Raw genomic sequence first — 20221 nt, forward strand, 5'->3', positions numbered from 1 at the left:
GGTCCCTAAGAGGGTATCAGTGAACGCCTTGTTGAAAGGAAGTGGGGGCTCAGAACTGGTGTGCCCCAGCTGCAGAACTTCAATCAAGACCTCAAAGGTGGGTAGCTGGAGGCCGAGAACCTTCGGCAACTTCCACATGACCAGCATGAAAAAAGCACCCCCTTCAATGGCAGGTCCTGGGGGTGTGAGAAGGCCAGAATCAGGAGAGGTATCAAAGCCAATGGTATTCTGGAGATCATCATACAAATTCTCCTAATTTCGTCACCAGTTTCATAATCACTGTCAAACTCTGTGTCAAACAAGGAATGCAATGTGTGGAATCTTTCTTGTGGAGGTGGGATATCAGGCATGGGCGTCCACAGAATATTTTTTGGGAAGGGGGCATAATTAAAAAACATTAAAGATTACGCTGCCAGTATTATATCGGCAGAGTGATACTAAAATTTATCTACAGGACAAATGAGCCCCCCCTTTCTGCCCACCGTGCAGATGCCCATAATATCATCAAGCGCTGATTACGGTTCAATGGAAAGCAAACACAGCCTCAGTCGAGGATGTAGCAGTGTAGACTTGGAGTCGGAGAGCACAATGGACAGCTCCTACTCTAGCGACGACTGAGTGGGTGTAGACATTTCAGGAACCAATGTAGGCTGAAGAAGTGAAGGTGGAGGTGGTATGGGTGCCAGAAGCAGCCTGGTGATGGGTTTGAAGAGTTCAACTGGCTCCGTGGGAAACCCACCAGCAGTATCCCAGAAGAAGGGCCTCATGGCTACAAGGGACCCAAATGCACTCCAGAGGGAGTCAGAAGGTATCCGAAAAGAGTTGTAGAAAGGCCACCAGAACTCTTGAATCTGGCTCAGCATTGTAGACCACCCCCAGAAAGCCCCTTGACAAGCTAAGAAATGGGCTCTGACATCTACAAACTTTGGGATCAAGATCAAGAGGCATGGGATTTTTCATGCATTCTCTCCGGAGTTCAAGAGTCATAGGAAGGGGCTGAATACCGTTTAGATTTTTGTGCTTCTTCCTCGGCTTACCCAAAGATTTGGAGCACAAAGATGATTGAACTCAGGATGAACCCCTGTAGCTGCTAGACCAGCAACAGAACCAAGACCGACCCTTGAAGTTGAACACGTCACAATGTGGAGTCTTCTGATGTTTGGCAATGTAGAGCTTTCCCTCCCTGTACCGTAAGGCCTTCAGGTTCTTCAACGTGCAGTCACTGCAGGCCTCTGAGTTGTGGCTCGACCCCAGGCAACTTAGTGAGGATCTGTCATGGACATTTGCTTGTGACAGTCCTTACAGGGTTTGAATCTGGTCATTTTTGGAGGTTTTAAACCAACGAAGGACACTGTTCCTAAAGCAGGATGCAAAAAGTCACCCATACTTACGGGTGCAAAAAGTCACCCGTGCATTTAACAAGAAAAGATGTGAACAAAGAAACCTTAGGTAAGAGGTACCCACAAGTGAGGGGAGAAAAGCTTTTTGTCCTCTGATGCCCTCACACACCCCAAGAGGTGTCATGCTTCATCATCGGGCAGTTGCTCCTCGTAGGGCCGGTGCTGCAATTCCCTACGGGTCCCCCGAAGGGTCGCTTTGTCGGAGATCTTTTATAGGACTGCCGGATGGTGCATGGGGGTGTGTGGGGAGTGGGTTCAATGAGGGTAAAAAGGGAATGTGCGTGCAAGATAGATAACGAGTAAAAAAGGGTCAACATGCAGCGGCAATGTAACTGTTGTACCCTTCGCAGTCCGAAAACCGCTCAATAAAAACATTGCCCCAAAGGCTCACTATGCCTGGGTGTCATAGGTCATAGGTCGACATGTTTCGCGCTTATCTCGCCCAACCAGGGTCATTAGCGCTTCTTCAGGACCATAAAAATTCATAATTCAATTAAGTGAAGTGCACGTGAACAGTGTCAATAAGATAAAATACCCTCTTTCTCAATCAGGGCGGAACAGCAACTTGTACACCCTCAGTATGGCAACAGCTGTATGATGGATGCCGCTCATGATTAATACCTAGGAAAGAAAAACAAAAATAGACCGAACAAATGGACTTCAGTAAAACTTGATGCCTCATGATGTGCCACAGCTGTGTGCACATTGGTTCTAGTCAAATAGAAGAAGAAATAAAGAATTAACAGACACACAAGACACCCAACATTGAAATACAGTCCCATCTCTATGAGGCGTCCAAGGTAATCACATATTGCCTGATAAGGGTCCCACCCGGAATAAGGCTGGTGACACACATGATTAATAGTGCCCATAGTTTGCTTACCTAGCCCTGCTGAGACAGTCCCTCTAAAGGCGAGTGCAATGGGCGCCCGCACATGGCCGGGCTGAAAAAACAAACAAACCAAATAAACTGAATTGAAATGAGGGGTAAAGGTCCCGAGTACAAGTGAGGCTGAGCTAATTGGCTAGGTCATAGGTCGACATTTTTTGGAGGTGACATTTTCCTTGCACACTGGGTGCAGAACATTTTCAGAAGTAAAAAGGTCTGAAGAGATTAGAGGTAGCTTCAGATCCATGTCTGGTGGTGGGGAAAGAAATGAACTAACTAGTGCATGTGAGTAGTGCATATATGGGCTCAGCACGTCATTTTGGGAGCTGCACACTGCTACCTATCGGCACAGAGGTACTGCTGAAAAGTTTCCGGATTCTGTCTGACACCTGGGAAATATTTAAAAGATGAGGAATCTGAGGCTAGAAGTCGCTGTCAGAAATGTATTTTAATGAGCTTCAAATTGTTTTTTTTTCCTAACAATGTACATCCATTAAGACAGGACCTTGATTGAGCCTAAAAATCTTATCTTAAATGGCCTCACCAGAACATATGCTATCATGTAAATGTTGCAGTAAAGACACTGGTAGCTGTAACCAAAATAATTAAACTTGAACAGAATGTTTGGCACTGAGCAAAAGTCATAAACAAGACATGATATTAATGTTGTTTAAGGTAGAATTATATGAGCCTGGAGATGGATGTCCTCATGCGATAAGGAGATCTTCTCCTAGTGGCTTAAGATCAAACTTTTAGCATGTTAAGAAGATGAAGATAAATCACTTTACAGACTGTCTCCACAACAGAACACGTTTCTACTGACCATGGATCTATTATAAAGACACCTTTGGAGGAGACATACATAATTATAGTCTTAAAAGTCTATCAGATAGTGCTCCTTTCAGTCATTAGGTGCACAACATTCCCTAGACATCGGGCAACAGAAGAGGGCAGATGGTTTCCATTAGGAACTCCATTCTGATAAGATGAATTTCCTTACTCCAAGAATATATTTGATAGCCAAGAAGTTGAAGTACTAGACATTATTGAACTGTAGGAGCCATCTTTTAATGTTACATGATTTGCATCTCAACATTGCTGACTTTTCAGAGCTGCATGTGCGACGATAAGGAGTTCTGAACGTGTCAGATCATGGACACCATACTTTTCCTGAATTTAATCATGTACCCTGATAAAGTCACAGGATCAATGCTGTTGCCGTTCTTCTCGCAGTTAAGGCATGAAGGCAGTGAACTTGGTGACTGGGCCACCTTGATGCAATCACTTCTCTAAAAAACCTGGGCCCATATGACCTCACCCATAAGATTGAATGCTCTCTCGTGCCCATCAAGTCCTTTTGAATCTTTATTATTAAATGATACCATTTTACGTAAGACTCATCTTGATTATATGGTTCCTCAAGAGGCATAAGCTTCTCTGACGTTGTGGATGGTCTGGCGCCGTTACTGTCTGGTGCCATTCAACTGCTGCCGTAGCCCTGTATTTTGAATTTGATATATCATTTGAAGTGCAATATAGGATTTCCTGCACCCATTTAACTTACAGGGGAGGATATAATTCTTACGTCAAAAACATCCTAGCCATTATATTTAATGTTTCTGGTTTTATGTATTACATATGGGATAAAGTGTACCCAACCGTATAATAATGGGATATTGAAAATCACTGAGGAGTTAAGTGACACCAGGCCGCAGGCGAAGTAGCTTCAGAGGTTATGGAACTTTGAAGTCACTAGTAGTATTATTTTCATTTACCCTTGGGCTTATATTATTCATATGGTCCAACTCTTTCCATAACTAACAAGTGCTAGTCATGTTTGACACCTTAATTTTAGCCAAGACACTTAGCATACCAGAATGTTTATGCATGTGGAAGTCCCAAGATACAGGAGCATCCAATAGTTACCTACAATAGGAACAACTAGGGAAGTGGCGGGATGACATCCACCTGAGTGAGGCATGGGATGGGGGGGCAATAGGCCATAGAATCACAAACAATTTCATAGATAAGTGCAAATGCAACGGAGACAGTGGCAAACCTCACCTGCCCATCAAGAATGCCTCAGATCACTCATAGAAGGAAGTCAGTCAATGTTCAAAGAATGCTGTAATGCTCCCCAATTGCATCATTCTACCCAAAGTCCAGGTGGCCACTCCAACCATTTCAGCTCAACCCCAAGTGGGTGTAGGAGTGGAGGGGCCTGAGACCTAGTACTCAGATATGCGGTGGAAAAAGTGTAAACAAAAAGTGGAATGAGGGCTAAGAGAGTTAGGATGATCTGAGAAAGAAGTAAGAGATAGGAGGTACAAATAGACAACAGGCAGGGGTGGGAGAGAAAGAGGAGGCAGGTGCATGGGAAGTGCTCAACAACCTGAGGGTATCACCAAGGGAAAACATAACAGCCATGAAAAGAGAGACAAATGGGCATATTTAACAATCATGCAGTGCAGAGCAGCAAGTCTGTGCTGAGTGATAGGGAAAGGATAGGAAAGTGCCATACTTAACAACATATGGCACATTCATGTCACTTCCCAGCGCTGGAGCACAATGTGCTACCTAGCAGCAACGCTGGCTCCATGGCATCATGGTTCAAGAGTGCCTCTGTTGTAAGCAGGATTGATTTTGTGCAGGAAAGGACAAAGCATTTTCCACTACTTCTGCAGCACACATAGAAAGAAGAAGTAAAAAGGACAAATAAAGATAATTCTCTGTGTTACGCCTCACCTGGGGAGGTGTATCAGTTTGGTGCATTCTCAGGTCTACCAGTAATGGCAAATCTGGGAATGCGCCAAAATCCATGAGTGAACTCTTGGGAACACTCAAGCTCCACCCATGGAATGCCTCGATGTGGCAGAGTAGTGCAATGCAGTGATTTGCTCTGCATTGTGTTACTCTTGATATATCAAGCCGCTCAAGGCCACGCAAGGTGGCCTTGAGCGGCTTGATAAATCAAACTTAAGAATTGAGTTGCACTTACAACCCATTCTGTGGTGTAAGGGCGATGCAACTCTTAATAAATACACCCCTAAAAGTACACTGCAGCTTGAACCCATATGAGAGTGTCCACAAGAGTGAGAGGTGTGTAAGGGCCTTTTGAGTAGTTACAGATTGAGAAAAAGTATAGGAGGGAATGGGAGGAACACGCACAGCATAGACAGGATCATGGAGCAGGAAGTACTGAAGAGAGTGGATATCAACCTGAAGGGATAGAAGATAATGTGTAATAGAAAAACAGACCAGTGGAGGAGGAGGATAGACCGGACAAAGGCACACGGTTAGAGTAGTAGACAGCAGTACAGCACTGAACACTGATGACACTAGAAAGACTGGGGAATCGGTAAAACGTGTTTTAGGCACTCATGTTTTCATCCCATAATTACAGTGAGCCACAACAACACAGAGCTTCTGCCCGATGAATCAGATATCTGGGATCTGTACATACATGCTGTTCCCTGCAGCCATTTACTAATGCTACCTTTGATGGACCTGCATGAAACTTGTCATACTCACAGAGGATTAGACATTCAAAATGTCTGCTAAAGTTAATTGGATTTGTCAAAGGATGCCACAGTTATTAGCAAATTAACCTCTTTTCATGCCTCTTTTCGTACAATTTAAAAAGCAACCCGATAAATTCAGATGGAGAGTCGAGCCAAAGATCTGGCTTGGCTCTAAGAGCAGGAGCGTAGCTTACTCAGTGAGAATCGGACAGGCTTGGGAGGTGTGAGTCTCAAATGTTCTCATTAAAAATGCAGTGGGCTGCAGGGTGGACAGGTGAGATGACTAAGATTCAGAATTGAAGGTTTCCATGAGAAACAAGGTCAGTACTGATTTGCATTAGGTGGGACTCTGTCTAGAGTGGGCAAACAATGATAGGTTGAACTGCTACTCACAGTGATTGCTACTGGTTAGACTATTTGCAAGCATTTCTTCCATCACCTTTTGGGTGTTTGGTTGTCAGTAGCATGCTTGGAAACATGAGACTGACCCACCTTGCAAAGCCTACTACTGCCAATGTTTGTGAATTCCAAAAAGTTGTACATTTGTACTCATTCAAGGTGGACTTCTATGGGTAAAGATTTATTACTTTTTTGTTAAACCGGTCTCTATATATAGTTGAGATCACGATGCAAAATGAATAAGTTAGAACCTCTTAGTAAAATGAGAACAGTGAAAACAAAATACACAGACATAGCAGACCAGACACAGGGACCCTAGAACCAACTACCAACAAAGAATGCATTTGAGGGGTGTTACATACCAAGCACTCCTGCTGAACTACACCCCGGCCCGTCTTACCTGGGACCGGTAGTTTTCTCTGAGAGCTCATGACTACAGTCGCGTACAACACAACGTCTTTGAGTCCCTGCCCTGGGATCACATATTTTGAATGTATTTTCACTGCTCGCACTCTTCTCTGCTACAAGAAGCCTTGATGGCAGAGTTGTCAAATTGGTGCATGTGGGAAGGTCTCCATGTTTCTAGTCATTGCCTTTCAAAAATCATTTTAGCAACTGACTGATGGCCAATGTACTAAGCCCAAGTAGCAAATAGAGGAGGGAGGGAGGCAAATTAATATGGCAAGCCGAGCCAGAGCAGAGTCATGGGTCTGGCTTGCCTTTAAGAGCCCTCGCACAAGAAGAGCCATGAAAGCATTTGTCTTCTATATTGCATAACAAACATAGTGTAAAACTATGATATCATCGCCTTTAAAATTCAAAAAATGTATTTCTTTAACATGCGGTGGTGTTTCACCATAGTGAATGCGATTATATCACTGCATAGAGATTCATTTTAAAAGTGATTGTTTTTAGAAACATTCATGGCTTGCCTATCAATGACAAGGCCATTAGTGAACTAAGAGGCACGTCAGAAGTCATTTAAACCCTAAACGTAGCCTAGAGTCATATTCTTGTTAAAGATGAAGCAATGTCACAGTCTATTAAACCAAATATAAGAGGTGCTTGTACAGTGCACATCCTGAACTCAAGCATTTAAAAGTGCGCTCATAATGATAATAAATAAAAATGAGGCTCTGTGAAATAAAATATTTGCCTAGGTTCACACAATTTGGACAAACTGGGAATCCAATAATGATTCCAAATTCTCTGGTTTCACATCTTGAAACTCAGCCACCAGAAACTGGTATCTCTTTCTCTCTCTCATATTTACATCAAAGGTCACTGTTTTGTCTTTCATTCTTGGCTCACAACAAGAGAAACCGATGCAGAGATAGCAAACCCGACTCATGTGCCCCCAAACCCAAATACCAAGCCAACAATTCATTTATTTAGGGGGGTGCCATACCACTCTGAAACTACACTCCTGTCTAAGAATCCATCCATGAGCCGAGCCTTGAAAATGATTGGAATGTAAATCATACAACAAACATCATGTAAAAATATGACAGTCTTAGTTTTTTTTTTTAAACAGTATTTCTTTAGCATGCAGAAGCTTTATATCTTAGTACATGATGCACCTTAGTACATTTGAGTATATCACTGCATTGAGTGGAATTTATTATAAGAATTTAAATAATGAACTCCCCCTCCTCCCCGACTTTAGTAAAGCAAGAGGCAAACCAGTTGTCATGCGGACCTTATATGTGGCCTAGGTTGTCATTAAACATGGAGCAACACTAGTCCATTAAATCAAACACAAGAGAGATTTTTGTACAGCGCACATCCTCAACTCATGCATGACAACGTGCTCTCATTTGTGATACTAAAGAAACAGGGGGCACAGTCAAATAAAATATTTGCTCACAGTCACACAATTTGGTCAAGCAGGAAAGCTGCAATTGATCCCAGTTGTTATGATGTCACCTTATGCTGTTCAGCCACTGGACAGGGATCCTTTTCTCTCTATGATTTACAACAAAGGTCAATGAACCTTTTACTTACCAGTAATCTTCATTATCCTAAGTACAGTGATCCTTGTCCCAGTCCTCACTCCACCAGGTGTCCCCGCCCCAGACACAGGGACGGACTGGCCGTAGGGGGCACCGGGAGTTTCCCAGGTGAGCAGCCAGGGTGGGGGCCGGTTTAGAGGCCCTGGGGGGGCGTTTTTGTTACTGGGGGCCGGCAATATCGCCCCGTGACAAAATCAGCAGAAACCGGCCCTAGCAAACAGCTCAGCTGTACAACACCCTAACCCCCAGGGAGGGGGCTGGGGAGGGCGAGCATATGCCAGGGCCGGTTTCGGTTCCCTGTCCAGCCCTGACCAGACAGCCTCCTCAAAAGTCAAAGTTGTTTTTCTATTTTGTTTATGCAAAAAGGACCCCTCTCCATCATAATGACTTGCTGTGTAACAAGCAATTATTGAAAGCACCCTATGGGAGGAAAGGTGGGTAAGATACTGGGACGAGGACAGGTAAATGAAGATTATTGGTAAGTAATGGGTTCATTACTCCCTTGTATGTGATCCTCTTCCCAGTCCTCACTCAGTGAGAATGTACATTAGCATTAATTTAGACACCAAAATGATGATGCATGCCAGATGTGTTTTATCAGATGCACAGAATACGCATACAATTACTTCATTGCAGCTTTTAATACTCCAGCTTTTAATACTCCAGTAGCAAAATTCACAGTCATCCTATTTATCACATGTATAATCTGCAATGGGAAACAAATGTGTCTGGAGTGGCAGCCCTGCATATTTCTCGTGATGATTCTTCTGCAGATTCTGCCCAGGAAGTTAAATTGCTCTTGTTCAGCATCCCTGCAAAGTTTGAGAACTTCAAACCCAGCAGACAGATGTGCCTGTGAAATAGCTTGCTTGGCACATCTACTTAGCCACCTTTTTACCCCTGGTCGCTGCCCGTTGTGAGACAAACAAAGCATTTGATAAACTAAAGCCCTTGGTTGTTTGCAAATATATCAATCAATCAATCATTCGCATTTATAAAGCGCGCTACTCACCCATAAAGGGTCTCAAGGCGCTGGGGGGGGGGGGTCAGTGCTCGAAGAGCCAGGTCTTGAGCTGCCTTTTGAAGGAGAGGTGGTCAGGTATGGCGCGGAGGTGGCTGGGAAGCGAGTTCCAGGTCTTCGCTGCCAAGAAGGAGAAGGATCTTCCTCAGGCGGTGGCTTTGCGGATGCGGGGTACAGCTGCCAGGGCCTGACCGGCGGAACGTAGAGTGCGCGGAGGGGTGTAGAAGGAGACGCGGCTGTTGATCAGTTTGGGTCCGAGGTTGTGGAGGGCTTTGTGTGCGTGGGTCAGGAGTCGGAAGGTAATCCTCTTGTTGATGGGGAGCCAGTGGAGTTTTCTCAGGTGTCCGGAGATGTGGTGGTGGCGAGGGATGTCCAGGATGAGTCTCGCGGCGGCGTTCTGGATTCGTTGGAGTTTTCTCATCAGCTTGTTGGTGATGCCGGCGTACAGGGTGTTCCCGTAGTCCAGGCGACTGGTTACGAGGGCGTGGGTGACGGTCTTCCTGGTGTCGGTGGGGATCCAGCGGAAGATCTTGCGGAGCATGCGGAGGGTGTTGAAGCATGCCGAGGTCACCGCGTTCACCTGCCTGGTCATGGAGAGTGATGAGTCCAAGATGAAGCCGAGGTTGCGTGCGTGGTCGGTGGGTTGGGGAGTGCTGCCTAGGGCGGGGGGCCACCAGGAGTCGTCCCATGCGGTGGGAGTGGGGCCGAGGATGAGGACCTCCGTCTTGTCTGCGTTCAGTTTCAGACGGCTGTCTGTCATCCAGTTTGCCACTTCCTTCATTCCTTCGTGAAGTTTGGTTCGGGCTGCGGTGGGATTGTTAGTGAGGGAAAGGATGAGCTGGGTGTCGTCGGCGTATGATATTAGGTCGAGTCCGTGGTTGCGTGCGATGTTTGCCAGGGGGGTCATGTAGACGTTGAAGAGAGTGGGGCTGAGGGAAGATCCTTGGGGTACGCCGCAGATGATTTCCGTGGCTGTCGATCTGAAGGGGGGGAGGCGGACTCTCTGGGTCCTGCCGGAGAGGAAGGAGATGATCCATTCGAGGGCCTTGCCTCTGATGCCGGCGTTGCTGAGGCGTCGTATCAGGGTGCGGTGGCAGACCGTGTCGAAGGCTGCAGAGAGGTCCAGTAGTATGAGGGCCACGGTCTCACCCTTGTCGGTCAGGGCTCTGATGTCGTCCGTGGCTGCGATGAGGGTGGTTTCGGTGCTGTGGTTGGCTCTGAAACCGAACTGTGCGGGGTCGAGGGAGTCGTGGGTTTCCAGGGCGTTGGTGAGTTGAGAGTTGACAATTTTCTCAATCACTTTGGCGGGGAATGGCAGGAGAGAGATGGGTCTGAAGTTTTTGAGATCGGTGGGGTCTGCTGTGGGCTTCTTCAGGAGGGCGTTGAGCTCTGCGCGCTTCCAGCTCTCCGGGAAGGTGGCGGTGGTGAGGGAGGTGTTGATGACGTCTCGAAGGTGTGGTGCTATGATGTCGTCGGCCCTGTTGTAGATGTGGTGCGGGCAGGGATCCGATGGGGAGCCGGAGTGGATCGAATTCATGGCGCGGGTGGTCTCCTCGGTGGTGGTTGGGCTCCAGTTGAGGATGGTGGTGATCTCGTTGGCGGGTTCTGGGGGGGGGGTTCGCGTCGGTGGTCGGGAAGCTGTTGTATATGTTGGTGATTTTCTGGTGGAAGAAGGTCGCGAGGGAGTCGCAGAGGTCCTGTGATGGAGGGATGGAGTTGTTTTCTGCGTCCGGGTTGGAGAGCTCTTTGATGATGCAGAAAAGTTCCTTGCTGTTGTGGGCGTTGTTGTCCAGTCTATTCCGGTAGGCGGTTTTCGTGCGGTGCGGAGGTGTTGGTGATGTTGGCGGGTGGCGTCCTTGAGAGCTGAAAGGTTCTCTTCTGTCTGGTTGAGGCGCCACGTCTTCTCTCGGGTGCGGCATTCTTTCTTGGAGTCTTTGAGGTCGGGGGTGAACCATGAGTTTTTCTTGTGGTTGTTGGTGCTGGCTTGAGTCTTCAGGGGGGCCAGGAGGTTTGCACAGTCGGAGAGCCAGTTGGTGAGGTTGTTGGCGGCTTCGTTTGGGTCGGTGGTGCCGGTGGGTTGGTTCTGGGAGAGGTTTGCTGCGATCTGTTCTGTGGTGATACGGTTCCAGTGTCTTCTTGGTGGTTGCTGAGTGTGGTGATGCACGGTGGTCTTCTTGAAGCTGAAGTGGACGCAGCTGTGGTCCGACCAGGTGAGTTCGGTGGTGTGGTTGAAGGTGACGTGTCTGCTGGAGGAGAAGATGGGGTCGAGTGTATGTCCGGCGTAGTGGGTGGGGGTGTTGACTAGCTGGTTCAGTCCCAGGTTGGCGAGGTTGTCCAGGAGGGCGGTGGTGTTGTTGTCGGTGGGGTTCTCTAGGTGGAAGTTGAGGTCTCCTAGGAGGATGTAGTCGGTGGAGGAGAGTGCGTGAGGGTTGACGAAGTCTGCGATGTCTTCGGTGAACTTGGAGCGAGGTCCTGGTGGTCTGTACAAGATGGTGCCTCTGAGGGTGGTCTTGGGGTCGCTGTGGATCGTGAAGTGGAGATGTTCGGCGTCGGGGAATGAGTTGTCGGTGTCGGTTGTGACTCGGATGGAGTTTTTGTGCGCGATGGCGATGCCTCCTCCGATGCGGTTGGTGCGGTCTCTCCGGATGATTTTATAGCCGTCGGGGATGGCTATGGCGATGTCGGGTGCTGAGGAGGGGTTCATCCAGGTCTCGGTGAGGAAGGCGATGTCCGGGTTCGTAGAGTTGATGAGGTTCCACAGTTCGATGGCGTGCCTGTGGACGGATCGGGTGTTGACCAGGATGCAGTGGAGGTTGTTTCCGGGGGCGTTGTTCTCGGCGGGAGCGGAGTGGGTCCGATGGCAGGAGAAGCGGCAGTTGTTGCAGGTGAAGGATCCGTGGGTCCGTTTCGGGGTGGCGCAGTAGCAGCCCGGCGTGCGGCCGGGGTTGAGGCTGGTGAGGATGGCGGAGTCGTAGGTCAGGCAGAGGGGGTGGGGACCAGGGGTTCGGGCGCTGGGCGTGGTCCAGGCGCAGACGGGCTTGCCTTAGGCGCGCCTTCGGCGCGTCCGCTGCGCGGCCTCGCAGCGGCCGCCATATAAGGGGGTAGCCGGGGGGGCGGGGTGAGCTGGGAGGTGGGAGGAGGGCGGGTAGGCGGGAAAAGCGGCAAAAGGCGAAGGCGGAAGAAGCGGCGCAGAGAGGCCTAAAGGACGAGGCGGGCTCAAAAAAGCGGGAAAAACGGACGGCGAGGGGGGGGAAACGGCGAGTGGGACAGAAGGCACAGTCTTACAGGGGTACAGAAGGCAATAAACGGGGGGGCGCAATCACACGGGGATACAAAATGCAAGAAGGGGGGAGAGGGGAGCACAAGCACGCAAGGATACAGGAAGCAAAAGGGGGGGCGCGATCACACTGGGGTACAGAATGCAAACAGGGGATCACAAGCACACAGGATACAGCAGGCAGAGGGGGTAACAGGCGGATCAGCAAGCAGAAGGAGGAGAAGGCAACACACAAGAGCTGGTGACGCTGCGGGGACAGGGGAGCGACCTACCCTGAGGTCAAGGGTCACTACCACTACCTCGCAGCGGCCGCCATATAAGGGGGTAGCCGGGGGGGCGGGGTGAGCTGGGAGGCGGGAGGAGGGCGGGTAGGCGGGAAAAGCGGCAAAAGGCGAAGGCGGAAGAAGTGGCGCAGAGAGGCCTAAAGGACGAGGCGGCCTCAAAAAAGCGGGAAAAACGGACGGCGAGGGAGGGGGGAACGGCGAGTGGGACAGAAGGCACAGTCTTACAGGGGTACAGAAGGCAATAAACCGGGGGGGGCGCAATCACACAGGGATACAAAATGCAAGAAGGGGGGAGAGGGGAGCACAAGCACGCAAGGATACAGGAAGCAAAAGGGGGGGCGCGATCACACTGGGGTACAGAATGCAAACAGGGGATCACAAGCACACAGGATACAAGGCTCTCCCAATATCCAGTGAAATACACATAATATTGTCTGCACCCTCTTGTATCACAAGTAGAACTATCTCTTGCATGTAATGGAATTGGCTTTGGACCCTTAGTCTAAATTTAGAATCCTATCTTAGCACCAGCCAATCTGGTAAAAATGTTAGGTATGGATAATTTATAACCAAGGATCCAAATTCACTTAGTCTTCTGGAAGAGGTTAGTTCTACCAGAAAGGCTACTTTAAAAGAGTCTCAGGCAGTATCAGCTGTATCTAAAGGCTCTAAAGGTTCCTTCTGCAATCATTTTAGAACTAGAGGTAAATCCCCTTAGCTACTGCTGTAGGAAACATCAGCTTTTTCAAGTCTGAAGCTTTTCAGCATTCTGAAAACAAACAGAATAATCTTAATAATGTTACCACTTGTTTGTTTAAAACTTCTGATTGTGGCCCAATGAGTGGACAAAATGGATTGTGCTAAACCTAACAACAACTATCCATTAAGAAGGCCAGACACTTAAATTAGTTACCGGACTGTATCTGTGCCACCCCTCTCTTGAGAAGATATGCACCCAATGCTCTGAATATGTGAGAAGTATAGAAAACTTCCTGGCAGTCTATATATCAACTGCAACTTTCCTAGAACAGACTAGAACTTGCATGGCAGTCCTCTCAATTTTTTAGCAATGCAGGTTTAATAACTGCCTGTGTGACAGGACTGGAACTTGAAAAGGAGGGACATTCCATGGAAGATGGTAACAATCCTCCACTGCTAGTTCATCGAGGAGTGGAACCCTCGGGCATCGAAGCTAGAAAGGAGCTAATACTGTTGGACCTGTCAGCCTTAAGGTTTGTCTTCCCAATAACTTTTTGCCTTATTCCTCCATTTTTTTAGCTGATCTCATTTTTGTTGGCCTTAGGACTCTATGCACACTGCCACTGCTAACCAGTGCTAAAGTGATGAAGATGCTTCTGCAGCTTCAAACGCAGCAGCGCATCTTCTACTTGGCATTCCAATTTGCCCCCCATTTCTAACGGGATTAAGGACCAGGACTGGCTGCCAGTTAGTGAAAGAATTACATTTAAGGCACTGTGTATAGTTCATAAAGCCATGCACAGTGAAGGGTGGCCTACTTGCAGAAGATGTTTGTGTGGCACATTCCTGGCCGAAATCTGAGATCAGGCCCTACTTCAAAGCTGGCACCAAGTATAAATATTGGGCCCTCAGACCAAACCTTTCAATACACATCTGGAGCAGCGGAAGACCTAGAAGAAGCACAGTTGCACTGCTCTGCTTCTAGGACTGCAAATCTGCTGCCCTGCTGCCTGAGTGGGAAGGATTGAACCTGCATCCTGAACCCAGGTCCACCAGAGTGACTCCAAGGGCTAGTTGGATGGCCTCCTGATTAGAGCCTAAGGGGTAGAAAAGGCTACAACCACCATGAATCCAGCACCTGAACTCTGCCTACATTGAGTTGTGCCCCCCCTAGGTGGTGCCATCCCTGTCCTGGACCCTTGAAAGTGAGACTGAAGGTACTCTGCCAGCCCAGCTGTGTTCTCTTGTGACAAATCGACGCAACATGACTTGTCTCCTCGTAGGTCTGCATTGGAACCACCCCTGTGTGATGCATCCCCGATGCAGGACCTTGCATCACAGCATGCCGTTCCTTGGAACTCCCCTTGCGGAAGAATATGTCACTTTACTCGCAGGCGTTTACAACGCGTGCCATTACCCCGCATTTTTTACTTCGTGAAATCTTTTTCAACGCAGGGCTTCACACTGCAATCTATTACAACGCATTGTCCATTACAACGCAATTTACTATTCTAACTCCACCGGGCGTTGTAATGGGGAATAGGTTGTAATGGTTTGTGGTGTAAAGCCCTGTGTTGTAAAAGATTTTGCGGGGTAAAAAATGCAGGGTAATGGACTGCGTTGTAACGCAGTCATTGTAAGGGATCTTTACCCTTGCAGAAAATATCCCCAATGCAGGAATTCTCACTGCAAGCCTTCGTTGATTCATCTCGATGATTACGCAGGAACTCGCATTTCAAGCCCCGCCGACATCCTCATTGGATCTGCTGCTGCGCAACGTATCTATGACGCAGGACTCACGTCGTGGTTTGCATCTCTTCTCAACCATTGCTGCACAATGCATCCTCGGCACAGGATCTCATAATGCTATGCAACCAGGATTTAGGGTACTTTGTTCAGCGGGCCCTTGGTCCCTGCATGCAGCTCATGCTGCATTGTGGTTGGCCTAAACTTGTGACTCTGTCCCAGTCTGGCGTGACCAGATAAGCACAGTTGGTGCTTTGTACTTTAAAGCACTACTGTTACCTAAATCTTTAAAGTTACATATCTCCGGCTCTACTGATTAGATTTTTGTCACTTTGCTGTCAAATAATTTATTAAATTGTACTCTATTTTTCTATATTGGTGTGGGATTTTTCTTGTGTTGTGTTTTCACTTTATTACTGTTTGCAATCTATATAAATAATTGCACATTATCTCTAAGTTAAGCCTGACTGCGTTTGTGCCAAGCTACCAGAGGGTTAAGCACAGGTTAATTTGGGGTTTGCTTGTGGTTCACCCTAACAAGAATTGTGTTTGCTGCTTGTGTATGGTTTCACCCCACGGAACCAGTAACCCAATTTCCTAGAACTACAATTACTTCCACCCTCTTGGCTGTGATCTTTTGCAGTATGTTTGGCAGGACAGGAATGGGAAAAATGGCATGTAGTATTCTGTTTGGCCATGAAACCACTAGTGCGTTCAACGTCCAGGTCTCTAGAAACCCTCTCTCCAAGCAGGACTGAAGAAGTAGGGCATTGCTAAGGGAAGCAAAAAGGTCCAATTGAGGATAGCCAAACACCTCCAATATCCTTTGAAAGGGCACTGGATATAACACCAATGTCAGCAAGTTGTGACGGAGTCTGTCAGCCTGACTGTTTTAAATTCCAGGGACATGCATCACTCAAAAAGATAGCAGAGGATTTTCAGCCTAAGTGAACATTCCTTTCGCAGTTTACGTTAAAGCTTGTTTTCCCCTATCAGTTCATGTACGACTTTGCGGTCTGATTGAGAGTTTTGATCAGAAATGACTGTACTTACAAGTGAGATATAAATGCTTTGAAAGAATACCATATAGTCTTATCCTTCCAATTCAGTGATTGGACTGACTCACCTTCCGACAGCCTATTCTTTGTTTCCATCCATTTTAATGTCTCTCCCCATCCCACATACACTCATATCTGAGGTTATTACAAAGGCATTGGGACTGGAAATGGAAACCTCCCCGCAGGTTGCTTAGGAGTAGCCACCACTGTAATACCTGCCTCACTTCCTTTGTTACAGGAATACATTTCTTATACTCCTGTGTTGCAGGAGACCAATGGTTTAACAGATTAAATATTAGATATTTGAAATAATGACACACCCAGGTTATCATCATCGTTGTTGCTGACATTCAATCAATCAATCAATCAATCAATCAGAGTACTTGTAAAGCGCGCTACTTACCCGTGAGGGTCTCAAGGCGCTGAGGAGAGAGGGGTGCCGCTACTGCTCGAAGAGCCAGGTCTTGAGGAGCCTTCTGAAGGCGAGTGGGTCTTGGGTCTGCCGTAGGTGGGTAGGGAGGGTGTTCCAGGTCTTGGCGGCGAGGTCGGCGAAGGATCTGCCGCCGGATGTCGTTCATTGGATGCGGGGGACAGCGGCGAGGGCATGGCTGGCAGAGCGGAGCTAGCGGGTGGCGGTGTAGAAGCTGAGTCTGCTGTTCAGGTAGGCTGGTCCGGCATTGTGGAGTGCTTTGTGTGCGTGGGTGAGGAGCTTGTTGACGGGGAGCCAGTGTAGGTCTCTCAGGTGGGGGGTGATGTGGCTGCGGCGGGGGGACGTTGACGATCAGTCGGGCTGAGGCGTTTTGGATGCGTTGTAGTCGTCGTAGGTGTTTGGCTGGGATTCCTGACATTAAGACTTAAATGCATAGCCAATCTCTTGTTGATTCTTGATAATGGGTCCACAGCTGTCTTTGCGTTTCTGGGGGAAACACTTGCCCCTGCTCAGTGTCCATCAGTGCTTTTATGAAAGTCTTTTTCTGAGCAGGTTGAAGACTGGATTTCTGGTAGTCGACCACAAATCCGAAGGGTTCTAAGCAAGTGCAGACTCTGCTGACACTGGATTCCACACTAAAAACATAAGAACCAGAAATAAAGCAATCGTCAAGGTAAAGATCTATCTGGATACCTTGTAGTTGTAAATGTACAACTACTGGTACCAGACCTTTTGAATACCATGAGTGATGCAGACAGGCCGAACGGTAAGGCTGTGAACATGGCAATGATGGCTCTGAATGGCAGTACTGTTGACTCCGCTCGTGGATCGGTCCATGGAAATATGCATCCTGAAGATCCACCGTTGCCAGAAAATGCCCTTTTTTCAATAGTGAGATTATTGATTGTAATGTCACCAGTTGGAACATCGTTTAATGCACAAACGTGTTTACTCTTTTTCAGGCCAGTACTAACTGAAATTTTCCCAATTAGTATTTAGGCTTCCATTCTAAAGGGATAATGCTTTGTTTTTAATTCTTGATGCATGAGGTTAGAGCGTAGGTGGCAGACAGAAGCAACATGAACGCTCAGCTCGTTTCGGGCTGAAGGGGCCATGAGGACCCGAGCTGAACCAGAACAGGACACTGGTTTGCTTAATCAGCACCATACCACAATGCAGATCACAAGTCATTTTGAAGATGCGGCGAGCGCAAGGTAAGTGGTTATCTCTTTTTTTATTGTATTTTCATTGGGCACTGCCTGATTGTCATATAGACCAGTTCGACCCTGGCCCCAATTATAATTCCTAAGTAACTGTAGGCAGAAGTACACTATGTGAGGCATATCTTCTGACTTGACTGTGAACAGAAGAGTGCTTGCATGTACGAAGCGAAGGAGCACTGTATAGCAGCAAGGAACACTGGCACAGGGATGGCTGCAGCGGAATAGAGTTGGTGGGGAAGTGTGTAGGAGCAAAAAAAAGAAACGATTACTTACCTGCCAGCTGCCACTTCTGTCCTCTGCTGTTCCTTTCGACTCAAGGCAGTGCATAGGCTCCCAGACTCCCCTAAGCCAATCACGACACTGCTGTCATACTAGTAAAACTATTACCAGCATGAGAGAAGAGCCGGGATTGGTCTGAGCGGCTTGGTTTGGTGCTCAGACAGGGTCTTGGAGCCTGTGTCTGTTCTCCACCCGGCTGTGCAACACAGCCTGGGTAGGAGAAATGCTAGGTGCTCATGTCGGGTTGGCCATCCTAAGATGGCCGAACACACCGACATGCACACTTATGGTGCCCACCACTCCTCCTCCCTGCTCCATCAGGATAGCCTACCCCAGCCCCACCGTGCTCTAGACTGCCTCAGTGCTGTAAAATAAAATTATAATAAGATTGTTTTATTATCATTTTATTTTTCCTGTTTGCACTGCTGAGAGAGCAATGGGGCGGCGCTCCTTCGCCTTAACGGAGGGGCCACCGCTGCACTGGCACCTGTGCTGCTTGTGAAGTGTCACCTGGGACATACTGCAGTATGCCCTACCTTGTCTTGCTGAGCATGGTTTACGAGACTATGCACCTTTCTTGGAGCTGTTGTTGAAGGTCAAAGTTTAACACTGGCTCTGTGATGTTGCAGCTGGAGCCACACTCTAAAATGTTCACAATCAGGCACTATATAATATCAATGTTTATGTGTGTGTGTGTGTGTAAAGCTTTATATATGGAACTCTCTAAGAAGTACCTTTTTCAAATGTGTGCCAAGACAAAATATCTATAACATCCACAAAATGTCCGGGATGCTCCCAAAAATGTCAGGCAAGCCAATGAACCAATGGCTGAAGGGACCATACGCAAACAGCCAAAGGGTCAAGGGGCCTGGCCTAAAGTCCTTTTTTTCCAGGTACTGTATGTGTATGTTGTGTGTGTGTGTTCTGTGTACATTGTGTGTTGATACGACGCCTTGCCATACAGCTAAACCTATCTGCAATGAGACCTAAAAAGGGAAGAACACCCTGGACCAGAATGTCGTAGGTAGAGCTGAGCCTCTTTCTGGTCACTTCATGTCCTGAATCAATAAAAGTGGTTGACAAACCAGGCCTTTTCAAAGGGGTTTGGAGAAAGATCATTTCTAGACACAGGGAAAACTCTGCAAAACAAAATATTGGATGAGAAATCATAAATAAAATCGGCACTGTCTCTAGGGGCAGAAAGGAAAATGAGGGTAACACTGGCTCTTTTCAACACTTACCTGACAGACAAAAAAAGCGTTAAATAATGTCAAGTGACAAAAACGAATTTCTGGGGGGGGGGGAACAGTACAGTAGACCACTGTGTTCAGGGATCCAATCCAGGGAGATCAGGAAAGTATACCCAGGGGCAGCCCACTGTCAGTGTGCTATATTCTCGGAGTGTGGAGCTTCCCGGCTGTCTTAGAGTTATTGTATTTCCTCTATGTGAAGCTGCATGTTGATGGGAACAGATTAATTTAATTTTTACTCCTTGTACAGGAGGAACTAAGGAGGGTGTGGCCATCATAGGTGACCAACCTGTTAATTTCCCACGAGTATTATGAGATGTATTTTTATCAAAATCTGGAAGAAAACACCATCTTTTGAGAGGATTATTGCTATTTTATTTGAATGAGTTTGTATCTCGTTTGAGAAAATTTTCTAGGATCCCAAACTTCGGGGGTAGATATTCTGGGATCTTACACATGGACGGATATAGTAAGTGTTTATGAATATTACTAAATATTCAGTGATGGAGAACTTGCATCATTCCTTTAGAAGATTTCTGTAGAAAGCATGTTAATTTGTGAATGCATTGCTCAGTTTTAGAATTTCTCTGAAAGAAGCAACCAAACCTACTTCCTGAACAATGTAACTTCAGCAACCACTCCCTAGCTTTGTATCTACCCGACACCTGTGCCCCGGTATCCTTTGTTCTTGTGTTCCATTATATATTTTGATTATAACATGATGCCAACAAAG

General features: G+C 47.3%; 1 protein-coding gene across 1 annotated transcript in view; it reads right to left on the minus strand.

Moving 5' to 3' along the window:
• Window positions 1–20221, minus strand: part of CACNA1E (calcium voltage-gated channel subunit alpha1 E) — a 1399715-nt gene that overhangs the window by 432495 nt on the left and 946999 nt on the right. The window lies entirely within an intron of this gene.

This window comes from Triturus cristatus, chromosome 4_2, assembly GCF_964204655.1.
Source record: "Triturus cristatus chromosome 4_2, aTriCri1.1, whole genome shotgun sequence".
Classification (NCBI taxonomy): Eukaryota; Metazoa; Chordata; class Amphibia; order Caudata; family Salamandridae; genus Triturus; species Triturus cristatus.